Genomic DNA, 19,756 nt, shown 5'->3' with positions numbered 1-19,756 from the left:
TAATCAAAGTCAGCCCCTCCAAATCTCAAAGCTCAGGATTTCTCCCATCGGGTTGGGAGTCAATTGCTGTCCCAAGTGAAGACGTTCTTGTATCTCAAAAGCTTATTTCAAACAGTGCAACTTGTTCCAACACAAAAACCACAATACTACTGAAACTTTGGATGGTCGCCTCCGCCTCTCACACGGAAGACTGGGGTTTTATTTCCCGATGGGGAGATCTGTCTACCAGCTGCTAATTATTTCCCAAGGCTAAATCGACACTAGTATCATCTGCCAGAGTAGTTTGGATACGAGGCCCAACCATAGCAAAAGATATGACATTTTTTAAGAATGTATTATAGTGGATATACTCCAAGAAAGACAAAGGTTTTACAAAAGGATTGAGAATGATCCTGCTATCAAAGATATGTTTTCAGTGACGATATGATCACCTACTTCAGGATCCAGGAACGTAGGCAGACAGCAGGAACCTAAGACGGATCCAAGAATGTAAAACATCAACTATGAGGCTAGGAAGTTGAGGTTCAGGTAATTTAATTCAATTCAATTTTATTTATATAGCGCCAAATCACAACAACACTTATCTCATTGCGCTTTTCATAAAAGAGCAGGTCCAGACCATCTTCTGTGATGTTATTTAATGAAACCGGAAAATTCCCACCAAGAGCAAGCACTAGGCGAAAGAGGCAAGGAAAAACTGAGCCAGCACTAACTATAAGCTTCATCAAAGAGGAAAGTCTTAAGCCCACTCTTAAATGTGGAGATGGTGTCTGCCTCCTGAACCCAAACGGGAACCTGGTGAGGAGCTTGATAGCTGAACACTCTGGCTCCCATTCTACTTTTGGAGACTTTAGGAACCACAAGGAACCCTGCATTCTGGGAGCTCAGTGCTCTGGTGGGGTAATAAGGTACAATGAGCTCTTTAAGATAAGATGGTGCTTGAACATGAAGAGCTTTGTAGGTGAGAAGAAGGATTTTAAATTCTATTCTGGATTTTACAGGAAGCCAATGCAGAGAAGCCAAACCAGGAGAGATGTGATCTCTTTTCCTGGTTCCTATCAGAACACGTGCTGCAGCATTCTGGATCAGCTGAAGAATCTTTATGGACTCTTTTAAGCAACCTGGTAATAAAGAACTGGAGTAATCCAGCTTAGAAGTAACAAATGCGTGGACCAGTTTTTCTGCATCAATTTTCGACAGGATATTCCTGAATCTCTGAATGTGATGACTACTGCACTGGGGAAACTTCGGTAGGCCTGGCCACAATTTCACGTCAGGGAGAGTTTAACTTCGCAGAGTTTGATTGTGCAAAGTCAATACAAATAAAGAAATGTGTTTCCGCCCTGTTTCGAACAGGGGACCTTTTGCGTGTTAGGCAAACGTGATAACCACTACACTACGGAAACTGACAAAACAAATTTCTTTGGCATATTTGTGGGAAAATGCACCATTTTTATTTTACTGCAAATGTTCAAAATGCTACAAAATAGAGATTTTAAACTAGATTCAGTCACAGATGCTTTGTCATGTATTTGAATGACAGCAAATATGTAGTAAACATAAATATTTCTACATGCATTGACTGTGGCCTAAATGTTGGAATAGCGCCACCTATTTCTTGATGTGCCAAATATTAAGCTTGGGCATTCCTCGTTAGTATAATGGACAGTATCTCCGCCTGTCACGCGGAAGATCGGGGTTTGATTCCCCGACGGGGAGATTTTTCTACCAGCTAACCAATGCAAGGCCTCGAGGAAGTCCCGGCGAACGCGTGGGACTACTCGGGAAAGTGGGCCTTGGCTCAAGCTGTGTTCAGCATGGAAGGAGAACTCCTGATCCTAAATGGGAATATTTTCAAGCGATTGAAAGAGCACAACTCCTGGACGTGAACAAAACGTCACAAGGTGCCGCAGGAGTTGGGAGAGTGTCAAGTCTAGCCACCTTGGAATTCCATTTATGCTCTTTGCAGACTATGTGGTTCATTTGGCTTTATCAGGCATTAATCTACAGCTTCCACTGGGGTGAATAATGAGGGGGAAAGCGTGCCTTGGCTCAGGCTGTGTTCAGCATGGGAGGAGAACTCCTGACCCTAAATGGGAATATCGTCAAGCGATGGAAAAAGCATATCTACTGGACATGAACAGCACCTCACAAGGCGCAGCAGAAGGTGGGAGAGTGTCAAGTCTGGGCACCTTATAATTCCTCTTCTGCTCTTTCCAGATTATGTTGTTCTGTGGGCTTCATCAAACAGTAATCTACAGCACCCACTGGGGCAGATTGAAGTCCAGTGTCAAGCATTCGGAATCAAAGTCAGCCCCTCCAAATCTCAAAGCTCAGGATTTCTCCCATCGGGTTGGGAGTCAATTGCTGGCCCAAGTGAAGACGTTCTTGCATCTCAAAAGCTTATTTCAAACAGTGCAACTTGTTCCAACACAAAAACCACAATACTACTGAAACTTTGGATGGTCGCCTCCGCCTCTCACACGGAAGACTGGGGTTTTATTTCCCGATGGGGAGATCTATCTACCAGCTGCTAATTATTTCCCAAGGCTACATCGACACTACTACATCTGCCAGAGTAGTTTGGATACGAGGCCTAACCATAGCAAGAGATAGACTTAGACTTAGACTTAGACTTAGACTGAATCTAGTTTAGACTTAGACTTAGATATGCATTTTTAAAGAATGTATTATAGTGGATATACTCAAAGAAAGACAAAGGTTGTACATAAGGATTGAGAATGATCCTGCTATCAAAGATAGGTTTTCAGTGATGACATGATCACCTACCTCAGGATCCAGGAACGTAGGCAGACGACAGGAAGCTAAGAAGGATCCAAGAATGTAAAACATCAACTATGAGGCTAGGAAGTTGAGGTTCAGGTAATTTAATTCAATTCAATTTTATTTATGTAGCGCCAAATCACAACAACACTTATCTCATTGCGCTTTTCATAAAAGAGCAGGTCCAGACCATATTCTGTGATGTTATTTACAGAAACCCGAAAATTCCCACCAAGAGCAATCACTAGGCAAAAGAGGCCACAAAAAACTGAGCCAGCACTAACTATAAGCTTCATCAAAGAGGAAAGTCTCAAGCCTACTCTTAAATGTGGAGACGGAGTCTGCCTCCTGAACCCAAACTGGAACCTGGTTCCACAGGTGAGGAGCTTGATAGCTGAACACTCTGGCTCCCATTCTTCTATTGGAGACTTTAGGAACCACAAGGAACCCTGCATTCTTGGAGCGCAGTGCTCTGGTGGGGTAATAAGGTACAATGAGCTCTTTAAGACAAGATGGTGCTTGAACATGAAGAGCTTTTTAGGTGAGAAGAAAGATTTTAAATTCCATTCTGGATTTTACAGGAAGTTAATGCAGAGAAGCTAAACCAGGAGAGATGTGATCTCTTTTCCTGGTTCCTATCAGAACACGTGCTGCAGCATTCTGGATCAGCTGAAGAATCTTTATGGACTCTTTTAAGCAGCCTGATAATAAAGAATTGGAGTAATCCAGCTTAGAAGTAACAAATGCGTGGACTAGTTTTTCTTCATCAATTTTCGACAGGATATTCCTGAATCTCTGAATGTGATGACTACTGCACTGGGGAAACTTCGGTAGGCCTGGCCACGATTTCACGTCAGGGAGATTTTTCCGTGAAGGTTATGGAGAGTTTAACTTCGCAGAGTTTGATTGTGCAAAGTCAATACAAATAAAGAAATGTGTTTCCGCCCTGTTTCGAACAGGGAACCTTTTGCGTGTTAGGCAAACGTGATAACCACTACACTACGGAAACTGACAAAACAAATTTATTTGGCATATTTGTGGGAAAATGCACCATTTTTATTTTACTGCAAATGTTCAAAATGCTACAAAATAGAGATTTTAAACTAGATTCAGTCACAGATGCTTTGTCATGTATTTGAATGACAGCAAATATGTAGTAAACATAAATATTTCTACATGCATTGACTGTGGCCTAAATGTTGGAATAGCGCCACCTATTTCTTGATGTTCCAAATATTAAGCTTGGGCATTCCTCGTTAGTATAATGGACAGTATCTCCGCCTGTCACGCGGAAGATCGGGGTTCGATTCCCCGACGGGGAGACTTTTCTACCAGCTAACCAATGCTACAAGGCCTCGAAGAAGTCCCGGCGAACCCGTGGTATACTCCGGAAAGTGGGCCTTGGCTCAAGCTGTGTTCAGCACGGGAGGAGAACTCCTTATCCGAAATGGGAATATTTTCAAGCAATGGAAAGAGCACAACTCCTGGACATGAACAATACGTCACAAGGCGCCGCAGGAGTTGGGAGAGTGTCAAGTCTGGGCACCTTATAATTCCTTTTCTGCTCTTTCCAGATTATGTTGTTCTGTTGGCTTGATCAAACAGTGATCTACAGCGCCCACTGGGGCAGATTGAAGTCCAGTGTCAAGCATTCGGAATCAAAGTCAGCCCCTCCAAATCTCAAAGCTCAGGATTTCTCCCATCGCGTTGGAAGTCAATTGCTGTCCCAAGTGAAGACGTTCTTGCATCTCAAAAGCTTATTTCAAACAGTGCAACTTGTTCCAACACAAAAACCACATTACTACTGAAACTTTGGATGGTACGCCTCCGCCTCTCACACGGAAGACTGGGGTTTTATTTCCCGATGGGGAGATCTATCTACCAGCTGCTAATTATTTCCCAAGGCTACATCAACACTACTACATCTGCCAGAGTAGTTTGGATACAAGGCCTAACCATAGCAAGAGATAGACTTAGACTTAGACTTAGACTTAGACTGAATCTAGTTTAGACTTAGACTTAGATATGCATTTTTTAAGAATGTATTATAGTGGATATACTCAAAGAAAGACAAAGGTTGCACAAAAGGATTGAGAATGATCCTGCTATCAAAGATAGGTTTTCAGTAATGATATGATCACCTACCTCAGGATCCAGGAATGTAGGCAGACGACAGGAAGCTAAGAAGGATCCAAGAATGTAAAACATCAACTATGAGGCTAGGAAGTTGAGGTTCAGGTAATTTAATTCAATTCAATTTTATTTATGTAGCGCCAAATCACAACAACACTTATCTCATTGCGCTTTTCATAAAAGAGCAGGTCCAGACCATATTCTGTGATGTTATTTGCAGAAACCCGAAAATTCCCACCAAGAGCAATCACTAGGCAAAAGAGGCCAGGAAAAACTGAGCCAGCACTAACTATAAGCTTCATCAAAGAGGAAAGTCTCAAGCCTACTCTTAAATGTGGAGACGGAGTCTGCCTCCTGAACCCAAACTGGAACCTGGTTCCACAGGTAAGGAGCTTGATAGCTGAACACTCTGGCTCCCATTCTTCTATTGGAGACTTTAGGAACCACAAGTAACCCTGCATTCTTGGAGCGCAGTGCTCTGGTAGGGTAATAAGGTACAATGAGCTTTTTAAGACAAGATGGTGCTTGAACGTGAAGAGCTTTTTTAGGTGAGAAGAAAGATTTTAAATTCCATTCTGGATTTTACAGGAAGTTAATGCAGAGAAGCTAAACCAGGAGAGATGTGATCTCTTTTCCTGGTTCCTATCAGAACACGTGCTGCAGCATTCTGGATCAGCTGAAGAATCTTTATGGACTCTTTTAAGCAGCCTGATAATAAAGAACTGGAGTAATCCAGCTTAGAAGTAACAAATGCGTGGACTAGTTTTACTTCATCAATTTTAGACAGGATATTCCTGAATCTCTGAATGTGATGACTACTGCACTGGGGAAACTTCGGTAGGCCTGGCCACGATTTCACGTCAGGGAGATTTTTCCGTGAAGGTTATGGAGAGTTTAACTTCGCAGAGTTTGATTGTGCAAAGTCAATTCAAATAAAGAAATGTGTTTCCGCCCTGTTTCGAACAGGGGACCTTTTGCGTGTTAGGCAAACGTGATAACCACTACACTACGGAAACTGACAAAACAAATTTATTTGGCATATTTGTGGGAAAATGCACCATTTTTATTTTACTGCAAATGTTCAAAATGCTACAAAATAGAGATTTTAAACTAGATTCAGTCACAGATGCTTTGTCATGTATTTGAATGACAGCAAATATGTAGTAAACATAAATATTTCTACATGCATTGACTGTGGCCTAAATGTTGGAATAGCGCTACCTATTTCTTGATGTGCTAAATATTAAGCTTGGGCCTTCCTCGTTAGTATAATGGACAGTATCTCCGCCTGTCACGCGGAAGATCGGGGTTCGATTCCCCGACGGGGAGACTTTTCTACCAGCTAACCAATGCTACAAGGCCTCGAAGAAGTCCCGGCGAACCCGTGGTATACTCCGGAAAGTGGGCCTTGGCTCAAGCTGTGTTCAGCACGGGAGGAGAACTCCTTATCCGAAATGGGAATATTTTCAAGCAATGGAAAGAGCACAACTCCTGGACATGAACAATACGTCACAAGGCGCCGCAGGAGTTGGGAGAGTGTCAAGTCTGGGCACCTTATAATTCCTTTTCTGCTCTTTCCAGATTATGTTGTTCTGTTGGCTTGATCAAACAGTGATCTACAGCGCCCACTGGGGCAGATTGAAGTCCAGTGTCAAGCATTCGGAATCAAAGTCAGCCCCTCCAAATCTCAAAGCTCAGGATTTCTCCCATCGCTTTGGAAGTCAATTGCTGTCCCAAGTGAAGACGTTCTTGCATCTCAAAAGCTTATTTCAAACAGTGCAACTTGTTCCAACACAAAAACCACATTACTACTGAAACTTTGGATGGTACGCCTCCGCCTCTCACACGGAAGACTGGGGTTTTATTTCCCGATGGGGAGATCTATCTACCAGCTGCTAATTATTTCCCAAGGCTACATCGACACTACTACATCTGCCAGAGTAGTTTGGATACGAGGCCTAACCATAGCAAGAGATAGACTTAGACTTAGACTTAGACTTAGACTGAATCTAGTTTAGACTTAGACTTAGATATGCATTTTTAAAGAATGTATTATAGTGGATATACTCAAAGAAAGACAAAGGTTGTACAAAAGGATTGAGAATGATCCTGCTATCAAAGATAGGTTTTCAGTGATGATATGATCACCTACCTCAGGATCCAGGAACGTAGGCAGACGACAGGAAGCTAAGAAGGATCCAAGAATGTAAAACATCAACTATGAGGCTAGGAAGTTGAGGTTCAGGTAATTTAATTAAATTCAATTTTATTTATATAGCGCCAAATCACAACAACACTTATCTCATTGCGCTTTTCATAAAAGAGCAGGTCCAGACCATATTCTGTGATGTTATTTACAGAAAACCGAAAATTCCCACCAAGAGCAAGCACTAGGCAAAAGAGGCAAGGAAAAACTGAGCCAGCACTAACTATAAGCTTCATCAAAGAGGAAAGTCTCAAGCCTACTCTTAAATGTGAAGACGCAGTCTGCCTCCTGAACCCAAACAGGAACCTGGCTCCACAGGTGAGTAGCTTGATAGCTGAACACTCTGGCTCCCATTCTACTTTTGGAGACTTTAGGAACCACAAGTAACCCTGCATTCTGGGAGCGCAGTGCTCTGGTGGGGTAATAAGGTACAATGAGCTCTTTAAGATAAGATGGTGCTTGAACATGAACAGCTTTGTAGGTGAGAAGAAGGATTTTAAATTCTATTCTGGATTTTACAGGAAGCCAATGCAGAGAAGCTAAACCAGGAGAGATGTGATCTCTTTTCCTGGTGCCTATCAGAACACGTGCTGCAGCATTCTGGATCAGCTGAAGAATCTTTATGGACTCTTTTAAGCAGCCGGATAATAAAGAATTGGAGTAATCCATCTTAGAAGTAACAGATGCGTGGACTAGTTTTTCTGCATCAATTTTAGACAGGATATTCCTGAATCTCTGAATGTGATGACTACTGCACTGGGGAAACTTCGGTAGGCCTGGCCACGATTTCACGTCAGGGAGATTTTTTTGTGAAGGTTATGGAGGGTTTAACTTTGTAGAGTTTGATTCTGCGAAGTCAATACAAACAAAGAAATGTGTTTCCGCCCTGTTTCGAACAGGGGACCTTTCGCGTGTTAGGCAAACGTGATAACCACTACACTACGGAAACTGATGAAATGCATTTATTTTGCATATTTGTGGGAAAATGCACATTTTTTATTTTATTGCAAATGTTCAAAATGCTACAAAATAGAGATTTTAAACTAGATTCAGTCACAGATGCTTTGTCATGGATTTGAATGACAGCAAATATGTAGTAAACCTAAATATTTCTACATGCATTGACTGTGGCCTAAATGTTGGAATAGCGCCACCTTTTCTTGATGTGCCAAATTTTGGGCTTGTGCATTCCTTGTTAGTATAATGCACCGTATCTCCGCCTGTCACGCGGAAGATCGGGGTTCGATTCCCCAACGGGGAGATTTTTCTACCAGCTAAACAATGCTACAAGTCCTCGAGGAAGTCCCGGCGAACCCGTGAGTCTACTCGGGAAAGTGGGCCTTGGCTCAAGCTGTGTTCAGCATGGGAGGAGAACTCCTGATCCTAAATGGAAATATTTTCAAGCGATGGAAAGAGCACAACTCCTGGACATGAACGAAACGTCACAAGGCACCGCTGGAGTTGGGAGAGTGTCAAGTCTGGGCACCTTAGAATTCCGTTTATGCTCTTTGCAGACTATGTGGTTCATTTGGCTTTATCAGGCATTGATCTACAGCTTCCACTGGGGTGAATCGTGAGGGGGAAAGCGGGCCTTGGCTCAGGCTGTGTTCAGCATGGGAGGAGAACTCCTGACCCTAAATGGGAATGTTGTCAAGCAATGGAAAAAGCATATCTACTGGACATGAACAGCACCTCACAAGGCGCAGCAGACGGTGGGAGAGTGTCAAGTCTGGGCACTTTGTAATTCCTTTTCTGCTCTTTCCAGATTATGTTGTTCTGTTGGCTTCATCAAACAGTGATCTACAGTGCCCACTGGGGCAGAATGAAGTCCAGTGTCAAGCATTCGTAATCAAAGTCAGCCCCTCCAAATCTCAAAGCTCAGGATTTCTCCCATCGGGTTGTGAGTCAATTGCTGTCCCAAGTGAAGACGTTCTGAGCAGTCTCTGTCGCGCAGTAGGGCAGCGCAGTCGGCTGTAGGAAGGATGGTGGTTGAAGTCCACCCAGGGACGTTTGTTGCTTAAATAACCTGGAGTGAGCCAACTCTGGGATTTGTCCTTCTGCAGAAGACCATAGAGCAGCCCAAAGATAACCCAAGTGGCCTTACCTCTATTAGAAGGTACAGTTCTTAGTTTTTAATGTCATTGATATGCAGGTCACTTGATGTAATACAAGCAAATACATAAGGTCCCACCCAACAGTTTTGTGATACGTGGCGTGCAACTGTATGTCAATGATCAAGATTGTTGCTGTGACCAAGAAACCAGCTACATCATCATCATGGGCGGCTGTGGCTCAGCGGTAGAGCGGTTGCCTGCCAATCGTAAGGTTGGTGATTCGATCCCCGCCCCTGCAGTCATTGTCGAAGTGTCCTTGGGCCAGACACTGAACCCTGAGTTGCCCCCGGTGCTGCGCATCGGAGTGTGAATGTTTATCTGATGAGCAGGTGGCACCTTGTACGGCAGCCCTGGCCACAGTGTGTGAATGGTGAATGTATCCTGTAGATGTAAAAGCGCTTTGAACAGCACATTTACATCATCATTTAGCTATTGCTCCCCAACTGTTGCTGTATGTGGACTGTGGCTGCTGCATCAGTGAGCTGTCCAGCATACCGCAGACAAGGTTTGGGGAGTGGCCAGACCTCCACATATGGCTGGATATCTGGTACTTCATGCGAAGGCTGGCTGTCAGGGGTACCACTGACACTCATTCCCTCTACCCCACCTTCATGAGCTGTCTCTCTGCTGCATATTTGAGTGGGATGCAGGGGACCTCTCTCTGTTGCGGCGGGCAAAGACAGAGCAGCTCAGGCAGGAGGGTGTGCCAGCCATGAATGATCGTGCGGTGGATGCAAAGATCAGTAAGAAGGAGCTGAGCCAGTACTGTCTCAAGAGGACACGTGGTGAGGAGGCCACCATCTGTAGGAACTGGGAGGGGCAAATGGGAGAGACCTCACGGGGATGCCACTACTGGACCAGGTGCGCATGGAGCGCATCTGGCGTGTGCAGCAACAACACGTCAAGTGCATCCACGACCTGCCTGCCAGCTTCATACAGAGACGGGTACCACCAAGAAGGGGGGTGTTGTCCTGACCAAGTATTGCTGTGCCAGAGGGTCCACGTCTCTGGAATCATTTCATTGCCACCTGAACAGGTTCATTCTGTCTAAGTAGTATGTGTTTCATGATTGTACTTTTGTTTTTGAATGTTAAATGGACATATTTTAAAGAATAATTTTAGCACTGTGCGGGAATTTGTAATCAAAAACATGACATTTCCCATTTTGACAAACTGTTTTGATCACTTGTGGTATTTCAAAGAAGTCTTTGGTCTTTGACAGTTACCTGTCAATCTAAAACTGTATATCCTATTGTCTCTGGAACAATAGTTGGCAGTTGGAGGAGTAATGGCTCTTTACAGTGAATATGCAAAAGAAGATGTTCACAAATTCAGGCCAGGTAAATGCTCAGGTAAATGCTCAGGTAAATTCATACAGACTTAAACCTGCTCACTTAATGCTGGTTACAATATTCTAATAATCAACAATGCCACAGAAAAATGACAAAAAGTGATAACATTTTTTAATAAAGTATTGACTTTTGCCTTGCGAAAGTTTTGTTCCAATAACATTAACAAGCATACGGTCCCTGTGTGTGTCACAATGTGGTGAGCTGTTACACGCAGGTAGTGTGGCCGAGTGGTCTAAGGCGCTGGATTAAGGCTCCAGTCTCTCTGGAGGCGTGGGTTCAAATCCCACCACTGCCATTTGCGATTGTTACGTAGCTTGAAGACAATAAATATGATGAGCTGTAACAGTTATGTAGAACTCTAATGATATAACTCAATGCCCTGTTTGCAAATGTTTAATGTGAAATAGTCATTGCCAAAATTGTTAACTGTGACAAGGCGCATGTCGGTCTAGCGATGCGCTACCTGTACCATCCTCAGACTGGAGGTATACAGTATGTTATATGCCTGTAGATATTAACGTGTTCATACGTTCTCTTAACTTTCATAGCGGCGAGTATCCCCACACCCGCCCGGCGCCTCACACCCTGGGCAACTCCGGAGTAGGACAGAGTCCAACCCCTATCCAGGAGTATGGTTCCAGAAGCAAGACTGTGCGTAGAGGTAAGCCCCACCAGATCTAACTGGTAGCGCTCCACCTCCCGCACAAGATCCGGCTCCTTCCGCTACAGAGAGGTGACATTCCACGTCCCCAGAACCAGCCTCTGGCGCCCGGGTCTGGTCTGTCAAAGCCCCTGACCTTTGCTGCCACCCATGTGACAGTGCACCCGACCCCATTGGTTCCTCCCACAGGTGGTGGGCCCATGGGATGGAGAAAGAGAAGCCACGTGGATTTTTTGGTTTTTTGGGCTGTGCCCAACCGGGCTCCGTGGCAAACCCGGCCCCCAGGCGCTCGCTGACGAGCCCGCCGTCTGGGTCTAGCTCCAGACAGGGGCCCCGGGCTTCCTCCGGTCAGGGTCCCTTGATCTCTTCCTCGTTATATCATAGGATTTTTGAACCATTCTTTGTCTGGCCCCTCCCCCGAGACCACTTTGCCATGGGAGACCCTACTAGGAGCACAAAGCTCCAGACAACACAGCCCTCAGGTTCATAGGGACACAAAATTCTCCACCACGATAAGGTGATGGTTCCCGGAGAGGCACACAACACCTCCTTGAGTACGTTTACCCTATATAATCTAAATTTACAATGAGCTAGTGAAAAGGGTTCCATCCATACATCTTCGTCGACCAGCTCCAGTAGGGGACTGGACAAACTTCCCTTTTCCGAGCGACTGGGGGATCCTGAGGCGTTCCCAGGCCAGGTTGGAGATAAAATCCCTCCACCTAGTCCTGGCTTGTTAAAAACAAGTGCTGAAGCTGTCATTCCATGTCTCCCCTGTCTCTCAGCCCAAGAAGGGTTTCCGCATTTACAAAGCCTTCACAGCAGCTCGTGTAGGCTTGACGCATCAATCCTATCCAGTAGCCAGTCTGCAGAAGAGGTATAAGTACCTGGCAGGTCTCTCCCTTCAGCAGTTTGAGAACGCCAGCCCACTCCTTCTCATTGGTGCTGATCATCCACATCTCATCACCCCCACCAGGTGGTTTAGGCATCTGGTAAGGATGCCTCCTGGGGGCCTCCCTCGGGAGGTGGTCTAGGCATGTCCAGCTGGGAGGAGGCCACTAGGTGGAGGGATTATATCTCCAACCTCTCTGAAAAGGGAAGTTTATCCAGTCCCCTGCTGGAGCTGGTGGACGAAGATGGATGGATGGAACCCTGTTCACTAGCTCATTGTATTCTTGCATGACAGGCCAAACTATCACAGGCGCTGTAGCTTAGTGGTTAAAGCGCCTGTCTCGTAAACAGGAGATCCTGGGTCCAAATCCCAGCAGTGGCTGATTATCACTTACAGTACCTGCACTACAAAGAGTTTATCAATTTGTTTTTGCTGTAGTGATTAACAAGCATTATTTAATTTTTCCCAGTTTTGGCCTGTTGAAGGCCAATAAATATCAAAAGGGAAATTAATTGAAAACATTTGTTAATGTTTTTAAACCTTGTTTTGTTGGGGCTGAACGTGGCCCAGGTGTATACCAGTACCCTGTGACATCACTGTTGGGTGGGGTTTCAGGTGTGTGATGCTGACTGAGGTCAGAGGTGAAATAAACTCTGGGCGCTGACTGCCTGATTTTAATGTCTTCGAAGCTGCTGTAATAAAAAATGTATAAATTGTTTATTTGATATTAGTTGACTATATCGGGATATGCAACTGAAGGAACAATCACCGGGTCGTCATGTGTACAAGAATAGGGGAGCCAACTCGTAAAGAGCACCGCCAATAAATCGTAATTTCTCGAAATATCGTCCTTCCCTATATGCCTTTTCTGTTGTTTAGACATGGCTACATTCACATAAAGTATCCAAAGTGCATAATTCTGCACTGTAATCTGTTCAGTTGTTTACACAGAGTTCCATCCAATATGGCCGTGCATCCGGGTTCCCACCCAGAGGTACTGTGGCGTAGTTAAAGTGCCTGTCTAGTAAACAGGAGATCCTAGGTTCAAATCCCAGCAGCACCTTGTTGTGGTAAAGATTACCTCTATTTGCATTTCATCCCCAGACTTGTAATTAAGTTGCCTGCCAATCAGATGGTGTTGTGGGCGGGGCATTAATTCTGATTCAGTGGTGAGTGAAATGGAGCAGTTTGACAGACATAGACCTGTAGTGGAGCACAAGTAGAGCATTTATTAATTAATTAATTTCATTAGTTATCAGGCAAATAAAACACCTTGTGGGTATTTTATTGGTGTTCCTGTGAAATGTAACATGCCATTTTCATTTGCTACCAAGGCTTAACAGGGATTGGGTAGACATGATGATGGGATGCAAACAGAGGTAATCTCTCCAACAACAAGGTGCTGCTGGGATTTGAACACAAGATCTCCTGTTTACTAGAGAGGCACTTTAACCAACTAAGCCACAGCACCCCCACGGGTAGTTTGAATATTAAGTCTTAATTTGTCTTTTACCTTGCATAAACTAAACTATACAGTATACTGACTGGCACTATTGGGAGTAACATGTCACAAAAGTAATGCAAATACAGTAATGTATTCCTTTTTGCTGTAACGCAGTAATATAACGCATTGCTAATTAGATAAAAGATGCTAATATTAGCTAATTGCTAATAGAGGTAATCTCTGCAACAGCAAGGTCCTGCTGGGATTTCAACCCAGGATCTCCTGTTTATTCTTGCAAGACAAAAAGTAAGAATGAATAAATAATTAACAACAAGTGGAACCAGTAAAGAGGTGCTGTTGAGAGACAGTTGTATCTCGGATGATGTCTTGTGACTCGTCAAACTCTGGGGTCAAGGTAAGAAGGCGACTACTAGATGGGACTGGCTTACCAGCTCTCAAGCGACGCAGCTCTTCTAGGAAGCTGTCCCTTTGGGCTCATCAGAAGATGATGGTCTCTGCTTTCTGGTAATCTGTGGCCGTAGGACTACTATGCTGGTCCTCCACCCTGTGAAGCTCCTGCTCTGTAACATTGATGAGTTCCCTCCAAATGTTACACTTGTCCGCATCTGGAACTGGAGAACTAATGCTGTGGAAGCAACTCCACAGAAGATCAACGTCCGGCGTTCTGATACCTCTTCCTCAGCTGAGGTGGTCGGTTTCACGGGCTAGGTGTCTGAAGCGTGGAGCAGGAATGGAGGGTCTTGACTCCAACTATTTGGCTCTGTGAGATCGCTCAATGTCTTTCCTCTTGTGATGTCATCTGTAGGATTCCTCGCTGAATCCACATAACGCCACACACAGAGGTCAAAGAGCGCATCAATCCTATCCAGTGACCAGTCTGCAGAAGAGGTAGAAGTACCTGGCAGGTCTTTTCCTTCAGCAGTTTGAGAACGCCAGCCCACTCCTTCTCATTGGTGCTGATCATCCACATCTCATCACCACTATAGAGCCAGTGAAGCTCGGTCCACCAGGTGGTTCAGGCATCTGGTAAGGATGCCTCCTGGGGGCCTCCCTCGGGAGGTGGTCCAGGCATGTCCAGCTGGGAGGAGGCCTCAGGGAGGAGCCAGGACTAGGTGGAGGGATTATATCTCCAACCTGGCCTGGGAACGCCTCAGGATCCCCCAGTCGCTCGGAAAAGGGAAGTTTGTCCAGTCCACTGCTGGAGCTGGTGGACAAAGATGGATGGATGGAACCCTGTTCACTAGCTTATTGTATTCTTGCATGACAGACACACCTGTCACAGGCGCTGTAGCTTAGTTGGTTAAAGTGCCTGTCTTGTAAACAGGAGATCCTGGGTCCAAATCCCAGCAGTGCCTGCTTAACACTTAATACCTATGTTATCTACATTACAAATAGTGTATATATTTGTAATTTATTTTTGCTTTAGTGCTTAATTTTGCCCAGTTGTGGCCTGTTGAGGGCCAATAAATATCAAAAGGGAATGGGATTGGACCCATTTTTTTATGCTTTTAAACCTTGTTTTGTTGGGGCTGAACGTGGCCCAGGTGTAAACCAGTACCCTGTGACATCACTGTCGGGTGGGTTTCAGGTGTGTGTTGCAGACTGAGGTCAGAGGTGAAATAAACATGAACTCTACCAGCCAAGGCACTTTGGGCGCTGACTGCCTGATTTTAACGTTTACGATGCTGCTTTAATAAAAATTAATAAATTGATTATTTGATATTAGTTGACCATCTCGGGATATGCAACTGAAGGAAGATTTACCGGGTCGTCATCTAAGAATAGGGGAGCCAACTTGTAAAGATCTGCACCGCCAATAAACTGTAATTTCTCAAAATATCGTCCTTCCCTATATGCCTTTGCATCTTGGATGCTTTTCTGTTGATTAGACATGGCTACATTCACATAAAGTGTCCAAAGTGCACAATACTGCACTGTACTGTTTAGTAGTAGAGTTCCTCTGTTACGACCCACATATGGCTAGGGTGGGGGACGCAAACAGCATAAAACAATAAAAACCTAGGACAGAAAACAAACTGTTAAATAAGGCAAATTTATTGTGACCGCACAACAAAGGGCAACTAAAGATTATCTTCAAAAGGAAGACGGCAACAGGCACAGGTATTTCAGGGATTAGATCAGAGTAGGATCAGAGTAGGATCAGAGTAGGATCAGAGTAGGATCAGAGTAGGATCAGAGTAGGATCAGAGTAGGTCACACAGCAGCTCCCACTATGATGGCTTCCACTGAAGCCTCTCTCTGTCTCCTGCACACAGCCATGCTGCCTTCTTTTAAGGTGTGGGACACTGATCAGCTGATCAGCCTCAGCTGCACCATCATTAGCAGAACACACCTGCAGAGACTCACACACACACCTGCAGAGACTCACACACACACCAGCAGAGAATCACACAGCACAACACGGCACGTGACATCCTCCAATATGGCCGCGCATCCGGGTTCCTACCCAGAGGTGCTGTGGCTTAGTTGGTTAAAGTGCCTGTCTAGTAAACAGGAGATCCTGGGTTCAAATCCCAGCAGCACCTTGTTGTTGCAGCAATTACCTCTGTCTGAATTTCATCCCCAGACTTGTAATAAAGTTGCCTGCCAATCAGATGGTGTTGTGGGCGGGGCATTGCTTCTGACTCAGTGGTGAGTGAAATGGAGCAGTTTGACAGACATAAACCTGTAGTGGAGCAAAAGTAGCACATTTATTAATTAATTGAATTAGTTAACAGACAAATTAAACACCTTGTGGGTATTTCATTGATGTTTTTGTGTAAATGTAACATGCCAGGGTAACTTAACAGGGGTTGGGTTGACATGATGATGACACGCAAACAGAGGTAATCTCTGCACCAAAAAAGGTGCTGCTGAGATTTGAACCCAGGATCTCCTGTTTACTAGAAAGGCACACCAACTAAGCCAAAGCACCTCCACAAGTAGCTGTCCTGTTAAGTCTTAATTTGTCTTTTACCTTGTATAAGCTAAACATACAGTATACTGACTGGCAGTATTGGGAGTAACAGCTTAGCTCGCCTAGGCTTGGCGGATCAATCTTCTCCAGTAGCCAGTCTGCAGAAGAGGTATAAGTACCTGGCAGTTCTCTCCCTTCAGCAGTTTGAGAACGCCAGCCCACTCCTTCTCATTGGTGCTGATCATCCACATCTCATCACCATAGAGCCAGTGAAGCTCGGTCCACCAGGTGGACCAGTCACCATTCGAACCAGACTGGGGGGGAACGCTTCAGGGCCCAGCACGGATCGTGGAGCAACAGCTACGGCCACAACAGTACCTTCTGACGTCCACTGTTCCTTCCAACATGGAGCTCTTACAGAATGTCGAGAATCTCTGCCAGCTGGATGCGCTGCCACACAGAAATGAGAAAGTGGTGACCAGGTCAAGACAAGACCAGGAGGCAGAAAGTCTGCTTGAAGAGAAAACTACGTGTGTGGAGGTGGACGGAGTACTCCGCTATGCAACACCACTGCTCCGTAAGAAGGACATGCCCGCTTTCATGCTCCTAAAGAGGCAGTGTACCAAGAGAGGTTAGCCAAGGATTCTGATCGGGCCATGGCCTACAACGAAGAGATACAGAAGTTTGTTCAGGCAGGCTCCGTGATCAAGCTAGAATCCAGTGCACTCACCCAAGACAGGGAATCGTGTTACATCTTGCACCACATGGTGAGCCACAATGGGAAGAACCGTGTTGTGTTTGATTGACTGTTTGGTAAGAGCTGCCTAAAATGCCCATTCACTAACTGTGGACTAATGACCCACATTTATCCCCATAACGTGTTTTATTTGCCTGATAACCGATGAAAGTAATTAATTAATAAGTGTGCTACTTTGGCTCCACTACAATCTCTGTCTGCCGGATTGTTCTGAGGGTGAGATCTTCGATTTCTCTATTCAGTCCAAGCTTCTTTGCTGCTGCTGGAAGAAGCATTGGGCGCTCAGACCCATCATCTAGTATTGCGTAGGTGTCCAGGGTGTGCTTACCGTTATGCAGGATCACTCTGATGACCTTCAGTAGCACCCGGTTGCAGTCGATTGGTTGATCCAAGTAGAATACTCCAGCAGCTGTGTTTATGAGGCAACTCCTTTCTGTTGGCTCCTCCTTTGGTGTTCTACCATTAACATCATGAAGGACTTGCAAATGTTTTCCTTGACAAAGACCACAAAGTTTCTTGAGCGTACACTGTGCTGCCTGATGTGACCTTCCACATGTTTAAATGTTTCTACGTGGATAACTGCCTCCAGAGCCTGCCAACATGAAGGAATGCCAGACAGCTAGTGGAAAAGCTACAGGCTCTCCTAGCCTCCGGAGGGTTCGAGCTGCACCAGTGGGCCAGTAATGTTTCCAGCTTGGTAATCACCTGCCAAAGGAGGCCAGATCAGACAACCCTGAGCTCTGGCTTACTGAAGTAGGTAGGTAGAAGGTAGCGGAGGCTCCATTGTACAGTGTACAAAGTGTACAAACAACATAATTAGGCCAAATGAACAGAAATGGCTGATGAATGAACTTGGTGTATATTGTATTTTAAACATGCATTTTATGTGTTTCCATATATTATCTTAAGTCTGTGTTAATGTAGTGTTTCTTTGTAAATGTAACATGCTTTTTTTCAGGGCTTAATGGGGAGACATGATGATGGGACACAAATAGAGGTAATCTCTGAAACTTACCTTATCTTATCTCTGAAGTTACCAGCATCCGATACAGCACGAGAAGGAGAAAAAACAAGAATACAACACAAAAAAACACAATGATCATGATGCACAGGACAAAACACAGTACATGAAGGGATTTTTTGAGGTGACTGGGGGTGTGAGATGAAAGAACAAAATTAAGGTCCCAGAGGAAGTCAGGTCGGAGGGGGGTAGGGATAGGGACGGGGTGTGTATGTGTGTACGTGGGTTTGTGTGTGTATGTGGATCTGTGTGTGTGTGTGGTGAGGTGTAGGGCGGCGGACTGTCTGTGTTGTTGTTGCAAAGAGTTCATTTCAGTCCGGCCTTGGAGAGATAAAGACGCAGGACGAGATAGTGAGGCCAGCTGCAGGTTGTTTTTCCAAAAAGGTGGTGGGGGGGGGGCATAAAAGGGTGGGGTGGGGGGGGGCATAAAAGACAATCAGTTTAAATTCAATTTAGGTTTATTCAGTGGCATTGTCTGAATCAGTGTCCGCCAATCTCTCTCATCCTCAGCAACATCCATGGGTCCAATTCATGTATGGATTTCGACATTTCTTCTATCTTCATTGTCAATCCGGTGATTGCACGAAGCAGATCCACCAACTGAACCCCGATGGCGTCCATCCTCCTCTGAGCCTCTACAGCCCGGTCTGAGATGTTATGACACAGTTCACCGTTCTGATCAGCCCTCTGATGTAAAACCTTCAGCTTTTCGTTCAATACATTCAAACCCTCTTAAAGTTCCCCAGACAGCCTTGGGGCACATTTTCTGGTTGCTGTCTTACCAATTTTACAATGATTTAGGGAGATTCCAAGTCCCATGACCAGAAAGCCTCCCAACAGAATTCCAATTATCCACAAATCTTCTACATCTTCCATTGTCAGATCATCCAAGCAGACCGCTAGCCAATTCTCCCAAGAATCGCGAGCGTGGTCTGCAGCCTGCTGGCCTTGTTTAAACATAACAAAAAACTCAAACATTAAATTTGTCAACAACAAGTGAAGAGCTGTCATTCCGTGTCTCCCCGGTCTCTCAGCCCAGGAAGAGTTTCTGGATGGATGGTTGGAACCCTATTCACTAGCTAATTGTATTCTTGCATTAACAGGAGATCCTGGGTCCAAATCCTAGCAGTGCCTGATAATCAGTTAATACAAGAGTTATCTCTACTAAATAGTGTGTATCTTTGTTTTTGCTAAGTGATAACAAGCTTACTAAATTTGCCCAGTTGTGGCCTGTCGAAGGGCAATAAACATCTAAAGGGAAATGATTGATTGATGTAAATTGAACCCCATTTTTTAATGCTTTTAAACCTTGTTTTGTTGGGGCTGAACATGGCCCAGGTGCACACCAGGACTCTGTGACATCACTGTCGGGGGGGTGTGATTTTTAGTTGTTAATGCTGACTGAGGTCAGAGGTGAACTAAACATGAACTTTTACCAGCCAAGGCACTTTTGG

The 19,756-nt window shown here is 44.8% G+C and overlaps 10 non-coding genes across 10 annotated transcripts; 6 read left to right on the top strand and 4 right to left on the bottom strand.

The window, feature by feature from the left end:
- Positions 1 to 1,333: 1,333 nt before the first annotated feature.
- Positions 1,334 to 1,406, bottom strand: trnav-aac (transfer RNA valine (anticodon AAC)). The gene has a single exon. It is a non-coding gene; the product is annotated as a tRNA-Val (tRNA).
- A 2,314-nt stretch (positions 1,407 to 3,720) lies between these two features.
- On the bottom strand, positions 3,721 to 3,793 carry trnav-aac (transfer RNA valine (anticodon AAC)). Its single transcript has one exon. It is a non-coding gene; the product is annotated as a tRNA-Val (tRNA).
- A 241-nt stretch (positions 3,794 to 4,034) lies between these two features.
- On the top strand, positions 4,035 to 4,106 carry trnad-guc (transfer RNA aspartic acid (anticodon GUC)). Its single transcript has one exon. It is a non-coding gene; the product is annotated as a tRNA-Asp (tRNA).
- Positions 4,107 to 5,860: 1,754 nt separating this feature from the next.
- On the bottom strand, positions 5,861 to 5,933 carry trnav-aac (transfer RNA valine (anticodon AAC)). Its single transcript has one exon. It is a non-coding gene; the product is annotated as a tRNA-Val (tRNA).
- A 241-nt stretch (positions 5,934 to 6,174) lies between these two features.
- Positions 6,175 to 6,246, top strand: trnad-guc (transfer RNA aspartic acid (anticodon GUC)). Its single transcript has one exon. It is a non-coding gene; the product is annotated as a tRNA-Asp (tRNA).
- A 1,753-nt stretch (positions 6,247 to 7,999) lies between these two features.
- trnav-aac (transfer RNA valine (anticodon AAC)) lies at positions 8,000 to 8,072 on the bottom strand. The gene has a single exon. It is a non-coding gene; the product is annotated as a tRNA-Val (tRNA).
- Positions 8,073 to 10,802: 2,730 nt separating this feature from the next.
- trnal-aag (transfer RNA leucine (anticodon AAG)) lies at positions 10,803 to 10,884 on the top strand. The gene has a single exon. It is a non-coding gene; the product is annotated as a tRNA-Leu (tRNA).
- A 1,566-nt stretch (positions 10,885 to 12,450) lies between these two features.
- trnat-cgu (transfer RNA threonine (anticodon CGU)) lies at positions 12,451 to 12,523 on the top strand. The gene has a single exon. It is a non-coding gene; the product is annotated as a tRNA-Thr (tRNA).
- A 2,365-nt stretch (positions 12,524 to 14,888) lies between these two features.
- trnat-ugu (transfer RNA threonine (anticodon UGU)) lies at positions 14,889 to 14,962 on the top strand. Its single transcript has one exon. It is a non-coding gene; the product is annotated as a tRNA-Thr (tRNA).
- Positions 14,963 to 16,079: 1,117 nt separating this feature from the next.
- trnat-agu (transfer RNA threonine (anticodon AGU)) lies at positions 16,080 to 16,153 on the top strand. Its single transcript has one exon. It is a non-coding gene; the product is annotated as a tRNA-Thr (tRNA).
- The last annotated feature ends 3,603 nt before the right edge of the window (positions 16,154 to 19,756 follow it).

Source organism: Etheostoma spectabile, unplaced genomic scaffold, assembly GCF_008692095.1.
Source record: "Etheostoma spectabile isolate EspeVRDwgs_2016 unplaced genomic scaffold, UIUC_Espe_1.0 scaffold00018599, whole genome shotgun sequence".
Classification (NCBI taxonomy): domain Eukaryota; kingdom Metazoa; phylum Chordata; class Actinopteri; order Perciformes; family Percidae; genus Etheostoma; species Etheostoma spectabile.
Note: the sequence above shows the minus strand (reverse complement) of the source record. Positions and strands in the feature narration are given on the sequence as shown.